Source organism: Peromyscus eremicus, unplaced genomic scaffold (genome assembly GCF_949786415.1).
Source record: "Peromyscus eremicus unplaced genomic scaffold, PerEre_H2_v1 PerEre#2#chr23_unloc_1, whole genome shotgun sequence".
NCBI classification, from domain to species: Eukaryota; Metazoa; Chordata; class Mammalia; order Rodentia; family Cricetidae; genus Peromyscus; species Peromyscus eremicus.
Genome location: NW_026734287.1, coordinates 916621 through 942952, shown reverse-complemented (window position 1 = coordinate 942952; position 26332 = coordinate 916621). Strand labels below are relative to the sequence as shown.

The window sequence follows — 26332 nt, the reverse complement described above, 5'->3', positions numbered from 1 at the left end:
GGAATCTTTGGTATATAAAATGAATAAAAATTCTTAATAAAAAATTAGTTATTAGCATCACTATAAAAATTCTCATTTTTTTCAGTAGTAGTTGTTGATAAAACTAGTAACTGGTGTTTATTTTATCATCAGAAATCAGGGGATTTGGTAGTAACAATGAAGTAGAAATAGAGTCCCACAAGAACCAGGGAGTTGAACATATCTATCTTAGATTGGTGTCATTATATCCTTATGTTCCATGACAAGCTCAATGAACACCCAGAATCCTGAATGAGTGCACAAGATTACCACATCTTCATCTTTGTATTTATTCACAATCTGAATTGGTTTCTGGTCCAGTGGGATGCAGCATCATAACAGACCACTATGCATCAAGCTCCACTTACAGTCTCATCTCTTGACACAACCTTTAGAAGGATTGGTTTTTCCGGTTGAAGAAGTCCTTGCTTGGCTATTTTTAAAGGGATCTGTAACAGTCCAGCAAGTACAAGAAGCAGTCAGTGAAACAACACCAACCACAAATACAAAGAGACATACAAGTGCCAAGAGTGCTTTACAAGGACACAAAAACTACTTTTACCGCCCATGTCCTTCCTTAGGTGTTATCTACCTTTTTGGAGACAGGGTTTCTCACTGGCCTGGAACTTACAAAGTATATAGTCTAGCAGTTTAGTAAGCCCAGGGAATCTGCTGGTCTGTCTCCTCAGTACTGGGATTATGAGTGCACGCCAACACACCTGGTTGGTAATAGGTGGGTTGGTTGGTTGGTTGGTTGGTGTTTGGTTGCTGGCTGGGTTTTTTGGTTGGTATGTTGGTGAGTTGTTTGGTTTGTTTGCTTGCTTGCTTACTTGCTTGCTTTGTTTGCTTTGTTTTGCATGAGTTATAGGGATTAAGTTCAAGTCCACATGCTTTCAAGGCAAGAACCTTACTGACAGACCTATCTTCTGAAGCCCCTGAATTTAGACAGTCATTATACTTAGGTCTTTATAAAGCAAAAGATGCAACTCTAAAACTGAAATACTTAAATTATCCAATAGATATTGCAAAGAAATTCCTTGGACAAATAGATCAATATGCTTTTCTGAAAATCAATGCCCCAGTTAAAAAGCAAAATACCCAAAAATATAACTTCTGAAAAAGCACACTCACCTGAGTTTCCTTACAAGGCTGGAAGGAGAAGTTCTGCAGGACTCTGACAAGAGCAATTTTCATGTTCATGAGAGCAAACCTCATGCCAATGCAGTTCCTGGGTCCATCCCCAAAGGGCAGATATGTGTAAGGATTAATGCTACCCTGGTTTTTCTTGCTGAACCTGGTCCCACAGGAGTAAATGAAGACAAGTTAATGAAGCCTAAGAATCCACAACAGTCACTTGCTTGATATTTTTTAGATACCCATAAGCAGTAGTAAACAGGAAGCTTTCCTGAGCCAGTTGTGGAAATTCTGGTGTGACATTTAGAGTTTCTTACTTGTATACAATGCATTGTGATTTTTTTCCCTGCCACATTAACTTCGTGTATACCCTTCCCAACTCTATTCACTGTCTTCTTTACAACTTGTCCCCTCCTATTTTCATGTCTATTTTGTGTGAGTCTTTCACAGGTTGTCACAGACATTGTGTGTTCATGACGGCAAAGGCTGTGTTCTAGCCAGAAGACACTATTGCCACACCTCCTCTACTCTTTAGCTCCTACAGTCTTTCTACCACCTCTTCTGTGATATTCTCTGGGCCTCAGAGTGGGTGATATGCCATAAGAATTATACAAATTACAAGTCTTCCCTCTTGCTTTACCATGGAGGAACTTTTAGTCATATTGAGATGAAGTAAATGTTGTCTAGAACAAACATTCATCTTTAAACATGATCTTTGCATTTAGTATGATGTGTTCATTCTCTGAGACATAAGAAATGAGACCAAAGGAAGAAAAGTATGTTATTGGCTGAACTAACACTCATTAAAGCAGGAGGATAAAATTCTTACCACTACTGAAATTGTTTCCCTTGCACTGTCCTCTCTCTGTTATTCTTTTTTCTCTTCTCCATTATTATTTTTCTACTTTATTTCTCTTATTTCCTTTACTGCTTACCTTCCCTTTCTCCCCACTTCTTTCCATCTCTCACTCTGTTCCTTCCAGCTTCCCATCCTCCCTTCCTCCACTCTTCCTTTCCCTTCCTCTTTCCCCTCCCTTTCTTCCTCTTCCTTTTCCTTCCTTCTGTCCCTTCTAGCCTCCCTTTTCTTGCCTTCCTCTTACTTCTTTTTCTTCTTGCTCTTCCCTTCCTTCTTACTGAATAGTTTAAGTCAGATAATTTACAAAGATATACAATGCTACTCTAATATAATATTATCATTAATTTATTTCTCTATGTATTCCTTTGAGTATAAAAATCTAGGAAGATAGACAATTTTTATTCAAATTATATAACAAATAAATGATACTTAAGAGAAATTTTTTGGTTTCTAGAAAAGTGGCAATTGCAATATGACTATGTGTTTTAAGCTATTTTTTAATATTTTGGAAAAATTCTAATGTATATAAGACTATTATATTTCCAAAATCATAATGATGATTTTTGGAGGTGTGTGAATAAACACCACACATGGACAAATGGTTACTGGTCACATAGAATTCCATTGAGAGTACTGTGGATATTGATTTGTATACAGTACACTCGTGAATTTGTCAAACATTCTCTCTTGTAGACATTCATCAACATATTGCTTTATCAGTGTTTGGAGTAGTCCCTCATACACAGTAAACACAGGCTATCTGTCTCATTATTAAATGAATATAACAACAGTATGGTCAATCATCTGTGTGTTACAAAGCTATAGGAGATGTAATTATTGAGACTGGAAGGAACACAAAAGTCATCTGGTCTGGAAGACAGAAAAACTGATGAGTTCTGGTTAAGTTCTTTAGCAAGACTTAATGATGTCTAAATGGCACATCATGACCAACAACATAAGGTACCAGAAACCAGGAGGTGTATAATTAGAAGCAATGAATGTCTAAATCCTAGTCCTTTCAGCTTGCCAGCCTCTGCCCTAAAAACACCATTCTTTATTTTGCTTACCAAAAAAAAAAAAAAAAAAATTAGACTGTAGAACTATGACTGAAGCCTGACCTTGCTTCTGGGTTTCCAGAAAAGACCACCTGAGCCACATCTAAAAGAAGAGTGTCTCAGACTCCTAGACAGCAGGCAACATGGCTTTGGAAATGTCACATAAGGTAAGAAAGTGGCCAGGACAACAGCCAGAGGCAAATAATGGAAGGACCTGTGGTCTCCTCTGTCTTCAGCAAGGCTGCTCAAATGACAAGGCCCTCGGATGGCACCATTACAGCCACAGTGAAGGACCCAGGAGGCAAAGTGTAGTCAAATGGAAAATGTAAATATTCTCTAAAGGTGGGGGGAGCAGCTAAAGGGAACAGCAAGAAAAACCTAGGCATGAAAAGCCTAATGCATAAAATGGCATAGTGTGGAGGACATTGTGACAGATGCTACTCTTGTCTTAAAAGTTTGAATAGGTAGATAAGTATATAGATAGATTAAGTAGACACAGAGACAGACTGCTCTTGCTACTTATGTGACTTCAACACCAAGAGACAGCACATGATGCTTGGACTAGTCCAGTTCTGGGTAGTTTATCTTTCCCATATCCCTGTACCTTTCAGGGTGGAACTCCTCAGGCTCTGGCCAATGCTTTGGGTCTCTGTGAAGAGCAAAGGTTGGTACCATCATCACAGTCCCTTTGGGAATGAGCACCCCATTGATTTCAACATCTTTCTTACAGACCCTCTCAAGTCTTCCAGCAATTGGATATAACCTGAGAGTTTCATTCACCACCATGTCCAGATACTCCATCTGGACCAGGGTATCATAGGTGGCAGGTGCCTACAAAGAGAGAGAGAGAGATTTGCATAAATTAAGATTTTGAATTAACTTTCATCTGTAGAGAACTACTAAGGGGTTACACTACCAAAGAAAAACTCCTGTTGATGAAAGACCTTAGCATTTAAAAAGCATTTTGATAACTGATATTTGAACATGCTCAATGCACCTATAAGAAATGTAGGGTAATTATGAAATATGGAGACTTTGTGACAATCCCAAACCCAGGACCTAAAATCCTCAGCATTACTGTATACTACTTTTTCTTTCTTATGTAGGGAACCATAACTAACAGATCATGATAATTAGAGTCAACAACTTGACACACTTAGAGTTACCTTTTCACAGAAAGGGCACGTACATGTACTTGAAGGTATATAAACATAGGAAGAAGAAAAATCCTTATTGTACTTATTTGAAAATATCCCATGTGGGCATTCTTTCAAATATATATAAAATTTGGAAGCATTAACAGGATAAAATTTTAAATGATCTGAGGAGATACTGGTTTCTTCTATATTAAAGGTGACAAAAGACAGATATAGTCATTGCCATCAAAATGCTCAGTTCCAACCCTGGTAAAAAGTTACAATGAAAACAGGATCCATCACTCAGCCACATTCTCTATTGCTGGTCCAGCACACTGGTTGTTCCCTCAGGGCTTGCCTGGGAGCTCTGAAGAGAATGATAAGCCAGACAGATGGCCCTACAGTCCACATAACCTCACATCCCAAGCCTCCCAGTTTGGGCAGAGTTGTAAAGACCAATGTGAGAAATGTTTGACTATTACTTTATGGGACTTTCAGACAAACTGTAATGTAGGGTTAAGAGTTTGACTCAGGCTGCCTATGAGTGGAGAGAGATGTGTGGGACAGAACTAAATCAATCTGCCTAGCCCAGTCCAGCCAAGGCCAGTCACACTCAGCCAACAGCAGGCAATAGCACACCCCATGACATCAGCAGACCTGACTACCGAGACACTTGACTAGCCAAAGTTCATCTTCCATGCCACTGTGATTTGGTGGTTGTTTCTTGGTAGTTTTTGATGACAGATAATGGATAAAGCTATACCAATATTTATGAACAAAGACATTGTTTTCCTAAAAGCAGTAAGTAGCCAATGCCTGTTTCCCATTCATTTCTCTTTTTAGAACCTTAAGTAAAGGTGGTGAAGGAATCGATGCTTATCACTTAATTGAAAAAAATCTCACTGATAAGGAATCATTCATGTCAATGTGTCTCTTCTTCCCTTCCTCCCTCTCCAGGTACTGTTCCCTCACCTTATTGGGCAGAGCTGCATCAATTTCATCCTGCAGTTTCTTCTGGACATCAGGGTGAGTGACCAGTAAATACAAAGCAAAGGAAAGAGTGCTGCTGGTGGTCTCATAGCCAGCAAGAATAAAGATAATAGACTGAGCCACAATCTCCAGATCGGATAAAGCTAATGGGAAAGGAAATACATTTTATTTTATTTCATTTGTGTGTGAGAGAGAGAGGGAGGGAGGAGGGGGGAGTATGCCATGGCATTCTTGTGAGGGTCAGAGGACAATTTGCAGGAGTGATTTCTCTCCTTGCAACATTTGGATCCTTGGGTGTGAACTCAGGTCTTTGGCTTGGTAGCAAGTACCTTTATCTGTTGATCTATATTGCTGGCCCAATAGACACATTTTAGGTAAAGGAGATCAGTATTTTTAAAAAAAATTATGATTTGTGGCACAGGAGATCACTTCCTAAATATAACACCAGTAGCACAGACACTGAGAGGAACAATTAATAAATGGGTCCTTCTAAAACTGAGAAACTTTTGCAAGGCAAAGGACATGGTCAGTAAGAAAAAACAACAGCCTACATAATAAGAAAAGATCTTCACCAACCTCACATCTGACAGAGGGCAGATCTCCAAAATATATAAAGAACTCAAGGAACTAAATATCAAAATACCAAACAATCCAATTTAAAAAAAAAAATGGGCCGGGCGGTGGTGGCACACGCCTTTAATCCCAGCACTTGGGAGGCAGAGCCAGGCAAATCTCTGTGAGTTCTAGGCCAGCCTGGACTACCAAGTGAGTTCCAGGAAAGGCGCAAAGCTACACAGAGAAACCCTGTCTCGAAAAAACCAAAAAAAAAAAAAAAAAAAAAAAAAGGGCTACAGAGCTAAACAGACAGTTCTCAACAAAAGAATCTCAAATGGCTGAAAGACTTTTAAGGAATTGCTCAACATCCTTAGTCATCAGGGAAATGCAAACCAAAACGACACTGAGATACCATCTTATACCTGTCAAAATGGCTAAGATCAAAAACACTGAAGACAGCTTATGTTGAAGAGGATGTGGAGCAAGGGGAACACTCCTCCACTGTTGATGGGAGTGCAAACTTGTACAGGCACTTTGGAATCAGTATGGCAGTTTCTCAGAAAATTGAGAGTCAATCTACCTCAGGACCCAGCAGTACCACTCTTGGGCATATACCCAAGGAATGCTCAATCGTACCACAAGGACACATGCTCGACTATGTTCATAGCAGCATTGTTCCTAATAGCCAGAACATGGAAACAACCCAGATGCCCTTCAACTGAAGAATGGATAAAGAAAATGTGGCACATATACACAATGGAAACTACTCAGCAGAGAAAAACAATGACATCATGAAATTTGCAGGGACAGGGTCTCTTACTGAACTAGAAGCTCATCATTTCAGCTAGTTTGTCTAGCCACTGAGTTCTGGGCCCTCCTGTTCCCACCCTCTGGCTCTGGGGCTATACAAGCACATGCAGCTTTACCTAGCCTTTTGTGTGGGTGCTGGGGATTCAGACTAAAATTTTCATGTTCACAAAGCAATTGCTCTTAACCACTGAGCCATAACCCCAGCCCTGGAAAATTGACTCCATATAAGTAAAACAGATGACACCATTTGCCCTTTTAAAAAAATATTCTGCCTAAAACTTAGTTTCAAACATTTTGAGTAAGTATGAAATAAAATGTTTAAGTGCATGAAACATTAGCAGATCTATGAACTATATAGGTCTTAAGAAACCTGAGGCAGTGGTATGAAAGCTACTCAAAGTGTGGTCTGTGGACCAGTAGCAACAACTTGGAAACTCTTAGTAGAATCTCAAACCCACCACACATCTCCCTGGTCAGTGTTTGAACTTTCATGAGCTGTGATATTTATATGCATAAACCATTGGACAAACGAGTATTACCAATCTTCAAAACATAATTCAGAAATGAGAGAAATACAGAAAAAAGTATTTAGAGTGATGGGCTAGAGAAATGGCTCAACCTGTTAAGAATATAGGCTATATATCCTGATAATCAGATTGGTGATTACACTAGCTGTCACCGTAGAGCCTTCACCCAGTAACTGATGGAAGCAGATGCAGAGATCCACAGCCAAGCACCAGGCTAAGCTCTGGGAGTCCAATTGAAGAGAGGAAAGAGGATTCTATGAGCAAGGGGAGTCAAGATCATGATGGGGAAATCTACAGAAACAACTGAACCAAGCTCATGAACTCATGAACTTTAGACTGACAGCTGTGGAAGCTGCATGGAACCAGACTAGGCCCTCTGCCTGTGGGAGATGTTGTGTAGCTTGCTCTGTTTAAGGGGCCCCTGGCAGTGGGATTGGGGTCTATCCCTGGTGCATGAGCTGGTTTTTTGGAGCCCATTACCTACAGTGGAACACCTTGCACAGCCTTGATGCAGGGGAAGGGCCTTGGACCTGCCTCAACTGAATGTACCAGGCTTTGCTGACTCCCTGTGAGAGGCCTTATCTTTCCAGAAGAGGGAATGGGGAGTGGGTTGTGGGGGAGGCTGGAGGGGAGCAGGAAAGGATGAACGTGGGATCTGTGGTTGGTATGTAAAGTGAATAAAAAATTTTAAATAAAAAAAGAATGTAGGTTGTAGCTGGATAGTGGTGGCACATGCCTTTAATTTCAGCACTTGGGTGGCAGAAGCTTGTGGATCCCTGAGTTTGAGGTCAGCTTGGTCTACAAAGCAAGTTCCAAGACAGACAGAAAAAGTCTGTCTAAAAAAAAAGAATGCAGGCTGTTCTTGAAGAGCACCTGAGTTCGGTTGTGGGCAACTCACAGCCATCTGTAACCTCAGCTCCAGGGATGCTCTCCTCTAACCAACACAGGCACCTGCACTCATCCATTCACACATACATACACACATACACAGAAATAAATTAGAAAATAATTCCTTAATTGAAATGGTAATGACTAGCAATATTCTAATAAATGGAGCCTCATTAGAGATTTTGTTTTTAATCTCAAATGGAAGAAACATCAACTCCAGATAAACTGCATCTGTGGAATGCGGCACCCTGATGCTGTGAAATGCAGCCCTGTTCCCTAAGACCCAAGCTTTTGACTAAAGCTAAACTTGACCAAGCAAGACTGTCCTTATGTGTGTGCTCCTTATTTAACAGTTTTTCTTTATAGTGCAGTGATTGCAACAAGGTAGTCGTATGCACAATGACACATGTTATCTTCCCATAAAGTATAAACTAGCCTGTCAAGTATAATGAATGCCCACATTCATTGAGCATGAATCAGATGCCATGGACAAGACCAAGAATGAATCCTAATTATAACTATGGGCCTTCGGTGATAATATGAACATGTAGGTTCAATGCTCATAACACACATATTGCTCCATTGAGGAATGTTAAAAATGGGTGAGTTTGATGGTACAGCAAGATGGCTCAGCAGGTAAAGGGCCTGCTGCCAAGCCTGATGAGCTCATCTCCAGAAACAAAAGGCAGAAGGAGAGGACAGAATTGTGCAGATTTTCCTCTGACCCGCACACGCACACCATTGCATGTGCACGCCGACAAATATATACAAAAGCAAAATAAGTGAATTTCTAAAATTTATTCTAAAAAGGATGGGAGACTGTGCACGTGAGGGGGGCAGGAACATATGAAAGCCTGTATAAACTCAACTGAAATTGACTGTGAGCCTATAATTTCTCTCAAATTTGTAAACTACTTTTTAAAATATATAAAATTAGAGAAGAATAGGAAAGAACTTAGTGTGTTCCAAAGACAAGTTTCCTTGATGAGTGATGAAGAGTGTACTCATCTGATGCTGTAAGGCCAAATGTTTAGACTGTTGTTAGGGATTATGCTGATTTAGTAAAGTGGTGGTTGTAGATTCTCCTCTAAGATCCATAACTTTACTAGCCCTGAGTAGTTAGCTAGGTTTTCAGTACCAGGCATGGTTTCCCTCTTGTTGAGACAGTCTTTGATCCAATTAGAGAGCTGTTGGTTACCACCAAGGTGTGTGTGCCACTATTGCTGTGGAGACTAGTCCGAGTAGATATATCTACAAAACACTCCTACACCCAAGGTTCAGGGGACATTGCAGATGAGGGAGCAGGAAGAGCCAGGAGATCATGAAGTCCTCTGTGAGAATGTCTCCTAGTAATATCAGAAGCTATGCCCATAAAGTCTCAATAACATGACTGCCCAAACATGAGCTGACAAGGATGACACCAATAGATATGCCAAAGTGCACGGGGAGAGTTCATGAGGCTTCAACACTACACAGAGAATGACAGGCAACTAAGCAATGCTGAGAGGGGGAGAAACAGTCTTCTCCAGGGAAGAACACAGTTATTCGGTACCAAATTGCCGTTGCTGAAGGAATACATATGTATAACGTCATATAGACTTAGCAGATTATATTTAGGAACATTTATGTATATACATATGTGCATTCAATAACAATGAAAAAAGAGAACGTGAAGTTGAAAGAAAGCATGGATGGGTATATGTTAAGGGTTTGGAGAAAGGGAAAGGATAAATCTTGTGATTACATGTATTAGGATCTCAAAAAAAGAGCTCAGATGCCCATATGAAAGGCTTATTCAATATATATGCCTGAATGAACCTGAGTGTCAAAATAAGTAATGATAGTGAGGGAACAGAATTAATACATGGGATTGTGCAGGGGAGGTGAGGAGCAGGAGCAGGAGAAAAACAAAGGGGAGAGAGGAGAGAGAGTAGGAGGGGAGAGAAGGAGGAGGAGTTGTGGAGGATGAAGGAAGGGAAGGAAGAGGAAGAAGGAGGAAAAAGAAGAAAATGAAACAGAAAACAGACGGCTTGCCCCTCTCTTACACAGAACAGAGCTCATAGCTGCATAGGATGGGACGGCATTACAAAGCCATCATTCTTCAACCATCACAGCAATGGCTTCCTCAAAAGCCACCCATGATGGGATAATGAGCAGGTGAAAAGCTAGTAAGAGTAGTGGGGTATGTACTTAGTCCCAAGGCTTTCTCTACACGTTCCATATCAACTACACAGGAAATCAAAGCTTGGCTGTAAATCAAGAGCTGGACAAGCATTCATCCCAGGTTTCCAGTGACCATCACCACTATGGGGCTGTTCCTCTCACTGGGTGTCTACATGAAAATCTCCAGGCAGAGCTTTTGACTCAGGGGATCTAGATGAGGCCCAGTTGGTATCTGTTCTGTAGTACCAGATCCAGAGACCACTGGTAATCTCCAGTCCTGAATTGCATGCTTACGGCTGCCCTTCAGGCTTTGAACACAGTAATAATCCTGTGCTTCTAGAAAGTTCCTCTGGCTGCTGTATATAATGTCTACATCTGTGGGTTGGGGTGGAGTTTTTTTTAAGGGGTTGGAATTGTTTGTTTGAAATTTGGAGACATAGTCATCTACTTGAAAATCCTTCTGAATATTTCCAGGACAAACTCCTCACTCTGAGGTTCCCCATCAGTAAACATAAAACATTCTTGCTTACCTTTATGAGACTCCTTGATGTTAGAACTCTGGGAGTTTATCATCAGCTGAAGAAAATCCACTCTTTGCTGAAAGAATAATTTTTGAAAGATTCAAGGTCAGTTGAGAGGTCAGAGTGAGTCACAAGTGCAGAACTAGTCACCATTCTGACAATAATGCTTATTGAAAGTCCAGAAGTCTGGCTGGGATTCCCAAAGTTAATGATAAAGAACAACAACAAAAAAAACATGTCCATACACATGCTTTGGAGAGCAGAATGCTTTCCTGGGTGAACACTGGCTCTGAATCCAATGGCTTTGGTCTTTCCTGTCTTTGACCCTGAGTTCTCTGGCTTCTGAACAGTCCAGGTTGGCCCCTTCCCTTTGCGTGTGTGTTCACACAGAAGTTCTGGACTTCAGTCTGGTGTCCTCCCATCTTAATCTCAAACCATTGTCCTTATGATGAAACTTGGAGGCAGAATGACTGAGAGAGACGAGCCTGGGCTTCATAGCAAGATTATCTCAAAAAACTTAAAATTAAAAATAAAGCAGATTAAATTGTGCTGGGTAGGATAAAATGACTTTTTTTTTTTTTTTGAAAATGTGTAAAATGATAAGCTTGGAAATGAAGTGATTTCTTGCCAGTATGAGGTCTGGGGAGTTGAAGTACCTGGAAAGAATTTGTAAGCAGAATCATTATCCTTTTAGGAAAAGGAAGTGGTAATTTTGTCTCACTTTTTTAAAATTTACATTAAATGACGCACACAAAAAAAATTGTACATAGAAATGGAATGAAATGAAAATTTGATGTATGTATATATTGAATGTTGCTTAAATCAGGTTAAGAATATTTTTCTCAACATCCATTACTCATCTGTGATGAGAACTTTCAAAGTCCATTTCTCTATAGCTTTGGGGATTTTTAGAATGACTTCAATGAGCATAGGAGAACAAATGTCTCCCACACAAGCTTATGTCATCTTATGACCGACAGGAAGATGGCTGGATCACATGGGAGTTCTATTTTTAACTTTTTGCTCATCTTTTTCCTCTGATGTGAACTAAGATCACTGAAGACTTAATCTTTGAAGAAATTATCCATTAATAATGGTTGTTCCTGTCTGGGTGTGATGGCTCACACCTTTAATTCCAGCACTCAGGAGGCAGAGGAGGGTGAAAACCAAAATAATAATAATAATACTAATAATTATTATTATTAGTATTATTATTAATAGCTTCTCTGTTGGGATCTTCCAGTCCAACATCAAAGTCATAAACTCTGTTTCCAATATGAAACTCTAGAATAGGATTGAGCTGGATACCCAGGGCAACTTGAACCATTGTTCAAGGATGACATGTTTGCTGATCACATGTAAGGATCTGGGTTTTATTTTATCTCCAGCACTGACAAAATAACAAACTTTGATTTTTTTTTTTAGATCTATCCATATAGTTTTCCATAATTCCCCCAGTTTACATCCCCACAAATCATATGCAAACAATATCTGTTTACTAGCATGTGGTGAAATTCTTGCCCTAAAAATATTTATTCTGTGGTACACTAATTGTCAGGCATATCATTAATTTTAAATGCTTTCTCTGGCTCATTTTATTTCTCTATTCCCAACCACTACACTCTTCATTCTTCTCTAAATATCAAAAATTCCCTGTCGTTAACCTACACTCCTCATGTAACTTTTAAAGATACAGAGGAAATATATATATATGTATATTTGTTTTATAGAAAGAGGGAGAAATACATTATCAACAAATGAAAGTCCTCGTGTGAGTAGTTATTACCTTTGCTTTCTCTTGCATGCGATCCTCCTTCATTTGCTGTACAGAAGTTTTAAAAAAGCTTATAACATCTTTTGGAAACAAGCAGATATTTAACGCATCAAATACTGGGATAAGGAATGGAAAGAGTGCTAGAGGGGAAAGAAAAGAGAAACTGTGGTGAAAATACAAATTTTACCTGGAATGATTACATTTATTCCAAACACTCAGAACAGTAAAAGTTACCAGGATCTCAACCAAGACTCTCTCTCTCTCTCTCTCTCTCTCTCTCTCTCTCTCTCTCTCTCAGGTTCCAAGCCACTGGCTGGGAAAGGGTGTGTCGTCAATGTATGGCCACTGACATAGAAGTGATATCAATGGCACCTGCTGCACGGTTTCAGGGTTAAATCCCTTGACCTCTCACCCTTGACATGTTGGACTAAGGTCTTTTTGGATAAATCAGGTTTCAGTCCAGTTGCTGCAGTTAATCGTGATGTTCAAGAAAGAGCTTTCATGCTGGAGAGATGGCTCAGAGGCTTAAGTGCTTGCCTTGCAAATGTGAGGCTCTGGGTTCAGTTCCCAGAACCCACGTTAAAATCCAAGTTCAGTGCCTCGCGAATGGCAACATGAGAGATGAAGACACTGAATTCCTGGAAGCTTAATGTCTAGTGAAGCTTGGTGAAGTTCGCCTACCTACTTGGTGAAGTTCCAGGCCAGTAAGAGAGCCTGCCTCAAACAAAAGGTGGCAGATGCCTGAAGATGCCCTCCGACCTCTGCATACTTATATATACTCCAGTGCATACACCCATACACCCATATACTCCAGTGCACCTACCCACCCATCCATGAACACAGACACAAATGATGATGATAATGATGATGATGATGATGATAACATTAACCAAAAACACACAAAAAATGAAGAAAACCTTATAAGATAGAGACAAAACAATATCCAGAAGGGTATTTGTGGGTATTGAGGAAAAACTGATGCCGTATGACAATACTTTATAGCATGTACCACTAAAAGAGAAGGAAAAACACACTTTAGGCAGAGAGAGAGTGGATACTACTGACCAAAGTGCAAACTAATAAAATAAAAAACATGGAGGAAATCAATGAAAACAAAAGATTCTTCTTTGAAAATGTCTTCAGAGTTGGCAAAATGTTAGCTGGGATTGTTCTAGAATTAGAGTGATAGCTCAGATTACTAGCATGCATAGTGAAGTGGGAGGAGAATAATGTTATGGAAAACACAAGGGCATATAAAGGAATCCCACTAGTAATTGAGCGACTAGGACAATAGCCTCAATTATACATCTGAGCCAGAATGTACAAATTCCTAGAAATACACAAATTGTAGAAACTGACTCAAAAAGAAATGCATACAATGCATAATAGACTGGTGACATAATGAAAAGTTATTTTTTGCAAAGCAAGCACACAGAGATCCATAGCATTCCTCACAATCTAGAGAAAATTGAAAACTATGACAAGAGGAGATTATCAGATCAATGTGTTCCAGGATCATACTTAATCTTACCTCCTCCTATCTAGCCTTAAGTACAGAATTTAAAGTGCTGCTGATTTTTTAAAAAATGCTATCCACAAGGAAAGCCTAAAACCAGGAGGTTTCAATGATGACTTTTGCTAGATATTTAAAGAAAAGCATATGCCATTTCTTCCCTAATATGTCCAAAATATAGAAAGGACATGAAAACATCTCCAAAATTTTCCATAAGATGTGTGGTACCCTAACACTGAGACCAGATGAATATCTCACAGGAAAAGAAATCTACAAACTAACATCACTTGTAAGTGTGGTTGCAAGATTTTCAACACGATATTAGATACTAAATCAAGTGACTATAAGAAGAGTTATATTACCCTAACTCGGTAGGATTCATCTCAAGGATGCTCTGCTGTATAACTGAGTATATCAATGCAAATGAAAATGAGCAAAACAGATGAACAGATGAAAAAAACATCAAAGCCAACACTCTTTTGTGATTAAAGACATGTCCTTAATTAGTTCAGCACATTATATTAGATATTACTACACAACTCAGGACTTCCCCTTGAGTATACATCAAAAAACAACTGAAAACGTGTTGAAACACAAACTTGCATAATATTCATAGCAAGGCCAGGTAGTGGTGGTGAACACCTTTAATCCCAGCACTTAAGAGGCAGAAGCAGGTGGATTTCTGAGAGTTCAAGGCCAGCCTGGTCTGCAAAGCAAGTCCAGGCCAGGCTCTAAAGCTACACAGAGAAGCCCTGTCTCGAAAAACAAAAAGAATATTCATAACAGCACTGTTTCACAACAGCCAAAAAAGTCAAAACATTCCAAATATCCATCAGTTACAGACAGAACATGACATGTCCATAAGATGGAATATAATTCTGTCATAGAAGAAATGAAATACTAATACACACTTAAGATGCATGAACTTTTAAAACATACTAATTTAAAAGTGAGATACAAAAGGTGACATTATACAGTTCTATTTATATGAAGTGTCCAGAATAGGCAAATCTGTGCAGTTAGAAAATAGACTTACTTGTTGTTTATGCCTGTGAGAGGTAAGGAGTTAGTCATTAAAAGTACAGAGTTTCTGAGATGACAAAAATGTTCCACAGCTGACAACAGTGATAGCTGAAAATATTTTAAATATACTGAAAACCATCTTTTGGCCTGTTTAAGTGGACTACTGACAACATATGCAGATTATATTTCACTACACTGTTACTTAAAAAGACAGAAAGAATGAAACATTAGGTCACGTACTCACTGTGATGAACAATGGATCAAAGATGTCAACTTTTAAGATCTTCTTTATTTTTTCCACAAAAGGATCCTGTGGATTGTTGAGGGAATCAACATTCACACCAAATGATGTGGCAGTGATCACATCCATGCTGTAGGCCCCAAAAATGCTGAGGACAGAGAGAAATGGAAATTAACAGCTACATTTCTTCCTACTCTGCCTAAGACACATAAGGTGTGAAGTAGGAGTAAATTCATGTCCAGCCAAGATAATCAGAGTGCCACACAGAAACCCTGCCTATGATGCCCTTGTTCCGACCATACTCAATTGTGAGAAGTTTTTCAGGTGACAGTGTTGTACTTGTCTTTGTGCTGTGGGATGGCATGGATACTACAATGGTTAGTTTTAATTATCAAAATAACATAATCTAGAAATCCCTGGGAAGAAACTTTTAAGGAGGAATTGTTTATACCAAGTTGGACAGGCGTGTTGCCTTGATTGTGTTAATAGATGTGGGAAGACATGATCCACATTATCATTCCCTAGATGTGGTGGTCTGAATGTAATTGGCCCCCAATAAGCTCATAAGGAGTGGCACTTTTAGGAGGTGTACCTTTGTTGAAGTAGGTGCAGCCTTGTTGGAGAAAGTGTGTCACTGAGGTCTCCTATGCTCAAGATTCCACCCAGTGTCCGAGTTCACTTCCTGTTGCCTGTGCAAGATGTAGAACTCTCAGCTACCTCTCTACCACCATATCTACCTGCACACCACCATGTCCCACCTTGATGATAATAGACTGACTCTCTGAACTGTAAGCCACCCAGTTAAATGTTTTCCTTTATAAGAGTTGTCGTGGCACTTTGCACAGCCTTGGTGCAGGGAGGAGGGGCTTGGACCTGCCTCAACTTAATGTACCAGGCTCTGCTGACTCCCCATGGGAGACCTTACCTTGGAGGAGATGGGAATAGGGGGTGCTCTCAGGGGGGAAGGCTGGGGGTAGGAAGAGGGAGGACAGGGGAATCTGAGGTTGATATGTAAAATGAATAGAAACTCTCATAATAAAAAAAATAAAGAAAAAAGTTGTTATGGTCATGGCATCTCTTCACAGCAATGGAAACCCTAAGACACTGGGTTCAGTCCTGAGCTTTGTAAGTGTGGGAAAGATAAGCTAAATATTAAGCTTGTGTGTACTCATTTCACATTGTTCTTCACTGTGGACATCAGTTCTCTCCCTCTACCATGTGGCTCCCAGGGATCTAGTCAAGTTAGCGATTTGGTGGCTGGTGCCTTTACCCACTGAACTGTCTTGCCAGACCAAGGAAAGATTTACTATTTCATTGATAGTCTCAAAAAGTTTATGATGGAATATAAATTGTTTGACATTTTAACTTTCCTGGTACACACACAGCATCCGAGTACTTTCTCCATCTTTTCTACTGAATCAACACTAACAGGTTTGTTTAGATAATGTCCTTTCTTTCTAAATTATCTTTTTTTTTCTAGAATTTAAAAAATGACAGTTGAGTAGATGACTTAATAATGGATCCTGTATACAGAGGTGAGACTTGTTCTCTGTAAGTCATCCTACCTTCTTATAGGAGACAACCCTTTGTAGGCTGGCCCATTATAAGCCCATCCTAATACTGCTACAAGGATGTCTCCAGTTTCCTCTGGTCTCAAACTTCAGTAGTAGTCTGAACTGTTGTAATCAGTTGAAACACCATACAACTCACTTTCTACTGGTCCTGGAGTAACCTAACAATGGACACTTCAACTCCACAGCTGGCAGTTATGGAGTCTCCTAGCATTATTGTTATGATTTGAATGTGCAATATTCCCCCAGAGGATCATGCATTTGAACACTTGGTCCCTGGCTAGTGGCACTGTCTGTGAAAAAAATGTGGAAACTTGGAGGTAGAGCCTCATTAGAAGGAATGCCTCATTAGAAGAAGCAAGTCATTTTGGGCAGGCCTTGAGTCTCTATAGTCTGGCTATACTTCCTTCGTCCTGATCGTAGATACAGTGTGATCCGCTAGCCTCCTGCTCATGCCGCCATGTCTTCATGCTGTGACGTACTGTATCCCCCTAGAACTGTAAGCCAACATGAAGCCTTTCTTCCTTCAGTTGCTTTTGTCAGGGTCTTTTGTCACAGGAACAGAAAAAGAACTCACACAACAACCCAGCCCCCAATGACCATGCCAGCACTCACTCTTTCATGGAGATGGAATTCCCATTCTCTGATCCATGCCTCATATTTCTCACCAACACATCTGCATACTGGTTAATGATGGGGAGCATCTATACACAAAACAAAACACCATTGTAGCTTAAGTTTTTCTGCCTGGCCCACAGTCAGGACAAATCTCTCTCACCTGCCAGTCCCACAGCCACTCAGAACCGACCAAGTAAACACAGAGACTTATATTGCTTACAAACTGCATGGCCATGGCAGGCTTCTTGCTAACTGTTCTTGCAGCTTAAATTAATCCATTTCTATAAATCTATACCTTGCCACATGGCTCGTGGCTTACCGGCATCTTCACATGCTGTTTCTCATCGTGGCGGCTGGCAGTGTCTCTCTGACTCAGCCTTCCACTTCCCAGCTTTATTCTCCTCCTTGTCCTGCCTACACTTCCTGCCTAGCCAATGGCCAATCAGTGTTTTATTTATTGACTAATCAGCAACACATGTGACATACAGAACATCCCACAGCATACCATCCATAGTGACCTGAGGGGCCTCAATTCCCAGTGGACACAGCTTCCCCAAGGACAAAGCAAGAAGTCCCATTAACACAAAGAGACATTCTTAGGAAGTTTCAACTCAGAGGACACTGCTTGGAAAAGGACTGTGATCTTCCACTCTACTTGTCCCCAGATCTGTTCCTCATGTTTCCAATGACAAACTTATTATTACTTCATTACCTCCTTGAGCTTTCCACTGGTGAAGGTTGGAGACAGTAATGCTTGAATTCTCTTTCATTCCTCATTCTCAGCGATGGTGATGGCTTTTTTCAAAATTCCCGATGGACCAAATACCTAGAATCCAAAGCAAAAGAGATGTTGCCCTATATAGATTTGGAGAACTGCCAGGTTGTGGTGAAATGTTAACAGGCATCATTTACATACAAATTGTTTATAACTATGTCATTGAATGGCACAGGAAATGTGTGTTTCAAATGCCTTACTCTCTGGGAGGCTGGAGGTAGAGAAATTCACTCTGTAGCCCAACTTAGACTCACACATTTTCTTCTACTGACCTAACCTCCTGAATAGTTATACCACCACCAGGCCAGATTGTCTGAATCTTAAAGACAAAAAAGCTGTAATGTCCCTTTTCTCCTCTGAGCCAGTCCCTCCCACCCATAATTCTGGCATTCCTTCCCAGTTGTGGAGGTTTGATAAAGGTAAGCTTGAGTTGATTGATGTATCAATATGCATGCATTTAATATTATGCCTAGCTCTACTAATAATATGTAATTAATAAATGCAATGAAAAATTTTAAGTGTATGTGTTGTATGGAAAGTCACAAGAGCAGCAGCTAAAATTGAGCCCAACTGTGGAAGAATAAAGTTTATCTCCTTTAAAAGTAAATGCACACTCAACATTCTGTTCAACATTGTACTGGAGTGAAGAAAAAAATAAAACAAAAAGTATATAGGAAGAAAAAACTTCCCTATTTTTTATTAAATTAAGGTCAAGATAGAGAATTCATGGAAGATGTAAACAAATATCTGGAACTTACAAATGAGTCAATTTGCAAAAATTAAGGCACACTGGTAAGTGAATATGCAAAACTACATTAAATACACAATGACTTTCACAATCATTCCAAAGAAAATGAAATACTTTAGGTATGAATCTAACAAAATCTAACAACAGCGATAAAAATGCTCATTTAAAAAAATCAATGAAAATTTGAAGGAATGAAGAAATGTCAAGAATTCACAGATCAAAACAATCTGCTGGGGAGACGGCTCTGAGGGTAGGAGGGCTTGTTCTTTAAGCATGAGGACCTGGGTTTGAATTTGCAACAGCCACATTTTAAAACATTTTATGGCCAAGAGTGCCTGTAACCTGGTGTTGGGGGAATGGAGACAGGCAGATACCAATAGCTTACTGACCCACCAGACTAGCCAAAACAGCAGAGTAGAACAGTAGAACACGTAACATCCTCCTTGGGGCCTCTGCAGGTTCACACAGGCACACACATGTACACACACATTTATACAACTCTCACAAATGCAAGATTGAGAATCCTAAAATATTGTGCTATAGACATGCATACACACACACACACACACACACACACACACACACACACACACACAAAATGGAGTCTTATTCAGCCATAAAGAGGAACAAAATTATATCATTTATAGGAAAATAGATGGAACCAAAGATCACATTAAGTGAAGACAAATTCAGGAACACGAATATCACCTATCAGTGTCGATAATAGTTTTTTTTAAAACTATGTTCATACAACAAAATATTATAGGGACTGGAGAGAGGGGTCAGCACTTAAGACCCCTCAGTACAGGGGGAGGGGCTTGGACCTGCCTCAGCTGAATGTATCAGGCTCTGCTTGACACCCCATGGGAGGCCTTATTTTCTTGTAGGAGGGAATGGGGTTGGATCAGCGGGGAAGGCTGGAGGGGGTGGGAGGAGGAAAGAGAGGGGAATCTGTGATTGGTATGTAAAATGAATGAAAAAAAATCTTAATTAAAAAAAAAAGAAGACTTGCTGCTCTTGCAGAGGACTGGAGTTTGGTCCTCGACACACTTCAGCTGCCTCATAAATACCAATAACTACGGCTCTAAAGGATCTGTGCCCTCCTTTGGCCTCTGTGGGCACCTACACACATGTGCACATGCACACACAGAGAGAAACACATACAAACATATACACAAAATAACTATTTAAAAATAAAAAAGTCACAAGAAAGCCCACTGTTTTTGTACAATAAATATATGCCAATGCTGTAGAAAATAAAGATAAAATGTTTCCAACTAAAAAAAGAAAATACAAGCTGTGTGTGACAACTCTAATAGACAAGGATGTGGGAACCTCGAGGTGAAGGAACAGTTCTGTACCTTGGCTGTTGATGGTTATACATAGGTGCACCAATAAACATGCATGGAGTTACATACCCTTGTGCACACACACTACAAAATAAAGAGATGTAAGATTGGTACTGAATAAAATGTATGGGTTATACAAATTTCCTGTCACAGAAGCATACTAAATTTATAGTTATGTAAAATAACACCATTGAGACAAACAAGATGAGGAACATATGGACCATTGTTATGTATTTTGGGCCAATGCCCTATGAAATTATAATTATTTCATGATAAAAAACTAACATATTGCCAGGTGGTGGTGGCTCACACCTTTAGTCCCAGCACTTGGGAGGCAGATGCAGGTGGTTCTCTGTAAAAACAAAGCAAGTTCCAGGACAGCCAGAGCTGTTATACAGAAAAACCTTGTCAAAAACAAAAAACAAAAAACAAAAAAAAAAACCCACTAACATATAAAAACATAGGATCTGAGTTTGAATATCAAGCACATATTTAAAAAGCTGGACATGGCCCTGTGCATCTATAACCTCAGCTCTGTGAGGGACAGAAACTGGAGAATTGCCAGTGCTTACTGACTGACAGCCTGGCTCCAGGTTCAGTGAGAGACCCTGTCTCAAGGGAATAAGGCAGATAGAGCAGGACATCCAACATCCTTCTCCGACTTCCATATGTGTGTAGGTATGTACATGGGCACGCATATGCATATCCCTATGCACATGCACGTAAACATTCATGCCTCAAAAAGACCCTAATATATAAATAAATAGAGAATAGGCACCTACCCGACGATTTGTGAAGGTAGAATAACATTCCTTCACCAACACTGTTTTGATCATGTCTGGATCCATGATAGCTAACACAGGCTGTCAGCCCTCATAAAACCTGCAAAGCAAAGAGGATTAAACCCAGCCATCTAGATTTGATAGTTGGAGGCATGCCAAGGAATCCAGAATCTGATCCAAATGTTATATAACCAACACCTTAGTTATGCAACATGAGCACCTAGTTCAAGTTAGGGATTCTGACCATAGGTCACTGGCATCTCATGAAACGAAGTGTAACGTAGGACATTCAGGGAGGGGCAAACACAAAATAGCTCTATACAAAGATCATAATTAGAACTAAATTGGAGTATATGTTACCTGGATGGTGCCTACATGAATATTGCCCATGTACTATTTTTCATAATTTTGCATAATCAAAATATTAGAATACCAAAAAAGATATGAAGTGAATGGAAAATTGAAAGTAAGTAACTTAAGTTCAAAATAGTGGAATATCCAGACACTGGACTGAAACTCAGATGAACCATTCCTGAACCGTCAAGTCCTGGAGAAAAATCAAAATATGCGACTTTCTCCACCAAAATCTGTCTGTGAAGCACAACACTGGCAGACATATGGGATCTTTGGTAGGAAAAGCCCTCCAAAATCTTCGTAATACATAGCTTACACTCCTATGGGCTTTGACATTTCCCGTCTTCCCAATGGAAGTTGCCATAATACTTACCCCCACATTTTCCCATATTTTCTATGACATTGTTTGTCAAATTCCCAGAAGCCCTGGAAAGAGAAAGAAAATAAAAATCCATAACTATTTTAAATATACTCTTCTCACCTCTAGTTGGGGCACAAATGATTTGGATCTTACAAAATCAGGTTTACTGTCTACCCCTAGACATCAGTGAGAGGGGCATTGTTATTCGTATCTGTCAGAGTGGAAAGGAGATTAAATTGCTAGAGGTATTTGAAATGGGGATATTAAAGTTTCCCGAATTTTCTCCCAACATTGCAAATGCACAAAAACTCACCCTTGATTGTGAATAATTGCCTATGCTTGGCCATTTATCCTTCGCTACAAATAACAGCTAACAACATGTCTCTAAAGATTTCGCTTCTCCACATGCTGTCCCTAAAATCCCAAGACTCTCTGAACTGTTCCCTCCATAGACACAATGGAGAAACAGAAGCTAAGGGAATGCCAGTGAGATCCACTAAACTCCTTACCCAGCATCTTTTTCATTTATTTCATGCCTCTTTCCTTAGAAGACTAACAGAATTGTGACAGTGAAGAGACCAGTGGCCTCCTTTAATTTAGAGCATTTAGTCTCCAGCAAGTTTCTGAGTGAGAAGGCAAGTGAATAAGAATGATAATGAGTGGGCTGAAGAGATGGCACAGTGGTTAAGAGCATTGCCTGGTGTGCCAGAGGACCAGGGTTCAATTCCCAGCACCCACATAGCAGCTATCTGTAATTCCAGTTCTAGGGGGACACCTTTGTGGTCACCCAGAACTCATACACAGACTTGTATGCAGGCAAAATACCCATACACCAAAAAAAATATTTTTAAAAAAATAACAAAGGGAGTTTGCCTTTATAGCTCCCTGGCAACATGGAAAAATGGGGAGAGGCCACCTCTACACAGAACACAGCAAAAGAAAGTACTTTCTCCTCTACACACAATGTTGGAAATGAAATACTTGCAATGAGTCTCTGACACTTCAAAAGAAAACTTCTGCTAAGTTTCAGTTATAAGTTCTAATTATGCAAATAAAAATTCCAGAAGCATGGCTGTCCCTTGCTAGAATCTGCACTGGGAACAAAGGACATTGCCCTTGGAAGATCACAAGTCTGAACATCAAGTCCTCAGCACGAGTGTTGATATGTCAAAGGTCTGAGCTGATGAACTGCGCTAAACCGGAATTTCCAAAGACTAACAGCAAGGCCTTCAAGAAGCTGATCTTGTCTCAGATGGAAGCCAAAAATAGTTTCTGAAATGCTACCTCAGTTCTACTCAAGACCTTGTCTTTTTATTGATGGACCTTAGCCAATCTTGGCAAACACAAGAAGAAAGATAGGGAGCCCAGTGAACACTTACCTTCTTGTGGTAAGCAAAAATTGAACCCAAGAATGGCAGAGGCTTGGGCCCAGGAATTCCCAACTTTTTAAAAATCTCATGTGAATGGGTTTCATACCTATGAAGTGAAAGAGAAAACTAGTACATTGGGATTGTCATTGTATGCTATAGTGGCTCACCAGTTGTGGATACAGACACTATAAAATTCAAACAAGGGAGGCAACATGTAGGCAACAAATAACAAAAACTGCAACAACAATAATTATTTTTAGTCTTCACATCTTCTCCATGGGACTCAGCAAGTGTATCTGAGAGTTTTCTCTTGAGAGAGGAGGCATATTCTCCACTTCCTTGTAACTCATACCTGAAGGTATTTCATTTCATCACTGGCCCATCCTCTTCCTTATCCACCTGTACTAAGGGATTCACACGACCAGACAGACGGGTATAAGAAACACTGATGAATTTTTTAAAACCTAATAAGCAAGTTTATTTCAAAGCATACATGCGATCTATACCACGTATTTGTTTATGCATTAGGTTCCCATTCCTGGCACTATCATAAACAAATGAGTAAATACATCAGTTGTCACAAATATTGAAAGCAACAACCCCATTTTAACTTTTTGAAGGAAGGTCCTGGGATATCTAGAGCTGAGTAGAAAGAAGGAAATGAAACATTTCCATTAATTGTAAAATATTATCAGATGGAAAAGATGTTGCACAATACTTTAAATACTTACCTATTGCTTTAAAGATAAATAAAAATAAAACCACGTTTGAATTTTTCATTTTCACATCATTATGAATGTCTAACTTTCCTTAGAGTAAAATGGTGAGAGAAGTCACAGACTCATAGACTCTCTCTCTCTCTCTCTCTCTCTCTCTCTCTCTCTCTCTCTCTCTCTTTCTCACACAGACACACACACACACACACACACACACACACACACACACACACACACGCATGCACACACTCGCATGCACACACACAGAGAGAAAGAGAGACGGAGACAGAGACAGAGACAGAGAGAGAAAAAACAGTGGTTCTCAACCTTCCTAATGTTGCAACCCTTTAATACAGTTCCTCATGTAGTGGTGACCCAACTGTAAAATTATTTCATTGTTTCTTCATAACTGTAATTTTGCTACAGTTATAAACATAATGTAAACATCTGATATGCAGAATGTCTGATATGTGACCCCTGAGAAAGGATCGTTTGACCCCCAAAGTGCTCTTGACCCACAGATTGAGAACAACTGCAGTAGAATGAGCTGGGGATGGTGGCCACATACGCTTTGAATCCCAGAAATCGGGATAACCTCTCTCCTCCCCTCACTTGTACAGGACTCCCTTCATTGAAAGGAAATCCTGGGATGGATGTTTTGACTGATGCTCCCAGTAGAACTTAGAATTTTGGTTACAGATTGCCTGCCTTTTGAGGATGCCAGGAGATCTCAAAGCCAGGGAGGAGTAACTCCTTATACTGAGGCTAGAGGATTTGAAAGAAAAGAACCAAAGTCAGGTCTCATTTGCCCTAAAGATTCATCATTTATGGGAACTAGAGAGATGGCTCAGTGGTTAAGAGCACTTGTTGCTCTTGCAGAGGATCCAGAGTCAATTCCCGGCATCTACATGGTGGCTCACAGCCATCTGTATGTAACTCCAGTTCCAAGGGATAAGATGTCCTCTACTGACTTCTATGGGCAAAAATAACACATGTAGTGCGTATATATACATGCAGACCAAGCACTCACATAAAATAAAATGATCAAATATAATACAAAAAGACTCATTACTTAGAAGCAAATAGTTCAACAAATTATAGGTAGAAGGACTGAATTGGGGGAAGACAGAGAGATCCAGGGAAGGATAACAAAACAAGGAATAGTCTGAGCGTACCATATAGCCTGGAGTATATTAGGGGCATTGTATAAATCGTCTTAGAAGTGGGACAAGGGAGCAGAAACTAGCCATGTGCACATGAGGCAACACTATACATCTCCTGCATCAGAGGACACAGGTGAAGATGACACAGAAGCTCCTCCCATCCCCACAATCCCAAGACCTTGCAGAAGAGGCCTCCTCCTATCATACACAGTGACCAGCTATTTGTAATCTGCTTCTGCTGAGCTCTGGTTGGTTAATCTGGGGAAAAACTGAGACTGAATCAGAGTATACCCCAAGTATAACTGAGGTCACTCAATCCTCCTATCCACAGAAAGTGGAGTTTAGTAGAAGGGGAAGGCCTACTTATCCCCTTGGAGGGATTTGCATAAGACCAATAGCAACACCTTAGGTCTTAGCATCTTACACTCAAGCAACGTCCCCTTCATTTTCTCTTTGGATTTTCAAACAGGTAGAGGAAAGAATTATCCAATTCACATCCCCAAGTCTTGATCACTGAGGAGAGGAGCCTGGGCAGTTTACTCACAGGTAGAGGAGCACCAGGCTGGTAACCAGGAGCATCCAGGTTTCCATGGAAAAGTTTGGGATCAGGTCCATCGCCGCTTTCTTTAATCAAGTCTCTCTTTTGTGTTTTATTCTCAGCTCTGTGTGTTGTGCCTTGCAGGTCTGAGCCTGATGAGCTCCCTTCCCCACCCAGCTGTGACTCAAGGAGGCCAGCCTGCAGTGCTTAAGGACTGGGAAAGGGGTTGGGCTGGCCTTGCAGCCAATGAAAACACCAGAGTGCTCCACCCACAGTTCCATGAGTCAAGTGTACTCTCTATCTTAGCAGTTGGCATGGTACCATGGATGTGCCCACTTTGATCTTTGAATTCATTTGGTATTAAATATTAACCAAAAAAATGCAACCAGTGATTTCATTATCACAGAGTGCAAAGGTTATTGCTTCTTATCAGAAACTCAAATGAAATCCTTGGCTTTAATTCTTTTCTAGTAATTCTGTCCTTGTTTGCTTTCTGTAGTTGTGATTAAAACAAAAAACAAAACACTATGATCAAAAACAACCTGGAGAAAGGGGTTTATTTCATATTGCAACTTATGAAAGAAAGTCAGGGCAGAAAATCAAGGTATAAATCTGGAGGTAGGAACTGAAGCAGAGCCCATGGCTACTTACAAACTTGCTCCCTGTGGCTTGGTCAGCCTGATTTATTCCCCACTGGAAATGGTTCAGAGAGCTGGGAAGGGTCCAAGGATTAAAGACACTGGGACATGAGAGTTCCTCCTCCTTTATAGACAATTTACATAG

The 26332-nt window shown here is 40.1% G+C and overlaps 1 pseudogene; it reads right to left on the bottom strand.

The window, feature by feature from the left end:
• Positions 1–371: 371 nt before the first annotated feature.
• LOC131900876 (cytochrome P450 3A9-like) lies at positions 372–25626 on the bottom strand (annotated as a pseudogene).
• Positions 25627–26332: the final 706 nt, after the last annotated feature.